Below are 1,807 nucleotides of genomic sequence, written 5' to 3'. Positions count from 1 at the left end.
GTCTATATTTTCTTAAATATCAATGTTTCTGATTTCCCTACTTTATACCTGTGCCAAACCCATTCCTCACTGGGCAGCAGTTCTGAGTGTCCCCAGTAAAGCAGTGTGCTGGGCTCTGGAATAGTATCTTCATGAGGAGCTCCCAAAGGGAGTGTGAGTCAGGTGAGCACACTGGACGAGAGACAAAAGTCAATCATGGGAGAGGATCGAGGGTTTGCCATTCAGCCCAGCAGCTGGGCTTCCTGACAAGTAGGTAGGAATTAGAAAGAGAAAGGGACAGAAAGATCTGTCTGGCTAAAGGTCCTCAAACCATAATTTAGCAGTAACCATCTAATTGTGATAGCAGTTACACAGAGGGGAGAAAACATTCTCCCTCAAACTCTGCTTGGAGTCAAGGAAATTCTGGAAAGAGCGGCCTCAGCCCTTCAAGGACTCTAATGCATCAACAGAAGGGGAATATCTCAGGCTCCTTCAGAGGTGGCAATCCCTCCTGACAAAGGTGGCAGTACCCAGGTAATCAGACTTATCCAACAGCAAGGCCAAAGTACCCACAGGACCATAGTGACCACTGACTGAACTTATTCAGAACACGAATGAAACCTCTGCCAGACTTCAGATACCATGAGTTGGGAGAAGGAAGGGACTCTAAAGGGATGGAATTCCGTGTTGTATGAAAGGAGAGAAGGTTAGCACTCCCCTTGGCAAGGATGGAAGAGGCCCTCGGGCCTGACAACACACATACGGTTAAGACACTGCCACCTACTTTGGGGCATCTAACCATTGTTTTTACCCTATGTAAATGTATGATTACACAAATGGTACGGCTCTACTTCATGTACTACCAGAGAAACAAGTCGTACCCCATTTGTTTACAATAAATAAATAAATAAATAAATAAGAGAGAGAATCCCTGAACTGAAAGACTGAGACAAAAGTCAGACACTACAGGTAATACTGTCATATAAAATTAAGCAGGTGTCGCTGGGGAACACGAATTATACAGACATCCATGGCACATTTCTATAATCTTTCTCAGAGTTCTGGGGGTTCTTAACCTGGACCCCTAGACATGCCAGATAAATATTTAGTGAATAAATACTCAAATTTTTGTAAGTAAATCCCAATGTTTGCAAAATTCTATGTACATATCTTTATAGACATTTCTTCTGGGGAAAATGTTCATAACTTTTATCAGATTATCAAAGCAATACATGATCCCAGAAAAAGAATAAGCCTATAATCTTACTTGCTTCCTCTCAAATAAACATCTCATTTCTTAGGATCCAGTGAAGATGGAAAAGGTCTCTTTCTGTCCACTCTGAGGGCTTTGAACTTGTTTTCCAAAATCTGTTATCAAGGATATATCTGATCTTCAGAGTTGTTGCCACTGTAATGTCAGAAATTCCCTTTCAGGGGTGGGGTTGTGCTTTCTTTCCTCCAATCTCCAGACTTATAGCACAGAACCATGTAGTACCGTGTTAAGACTACTCAGAAGAACTTTGGTGGTTCCCAGAAGACCACCAATATAAGGTGCAAGATGTTGCCTATTGGCACATCAGTTATGAGACTTTCATAACAATTTTGCCCCAGTAATAGGGATAAACCAGGATCAAATGAAGACTATAAAATTAGACTGTGTATTTCCCAAGAATCACTAGATGGAGAAAGAAGGCACTGGACCTGTTCTGCTGGGCATTCTTTGTTGGCACAAGGACAGAATGGGACTCTTCAATTTTATGGTCACAGTGGCATGAGCTGATAGCAGGAAAGCATCTATCTTGTTGAAACACATAAGCAATTTGCGTGC

The 1,807-nt window shown here is 41.9% G+C and overlaps 1 non-coding gene across 1 annotated transcript; it reads left to right on the top strand.

Moving 5' to 3' along the window:
* Positions 1-663: 663 nt before the first annotated feature.
* Positions 664-789, top strand: LOC124987761 (U6atac minor spliceosomal RNA). The gene has a single exon (XR_007109271.1). It is a non-coding gene; the product is annotated as a U6atac minor spliceosomal RNA (small nuclear RNA).
* The last annotated feature ends 1,018 nt before the right edge of the window (positions 790-1,807 follow it).

This window comes from Sciurus carolinensis, chromosome 6 (assembly GCF_902686445.1).
Source record: "Sciurus carolinensis chromosome 6, mSciCar1.2, whole genome shotgun sequence".
Lineage (NCBI taxonomy): Eukaryota > Metazoa > Chordata > Mammalia > Rodentia > Sciuridae > Sciurus > Sciurus carolinensis.
Note: the sequence above shows the minus strand (reverse complement) of the source record. Positions and strands in the feature narration are given on the sequence as shown.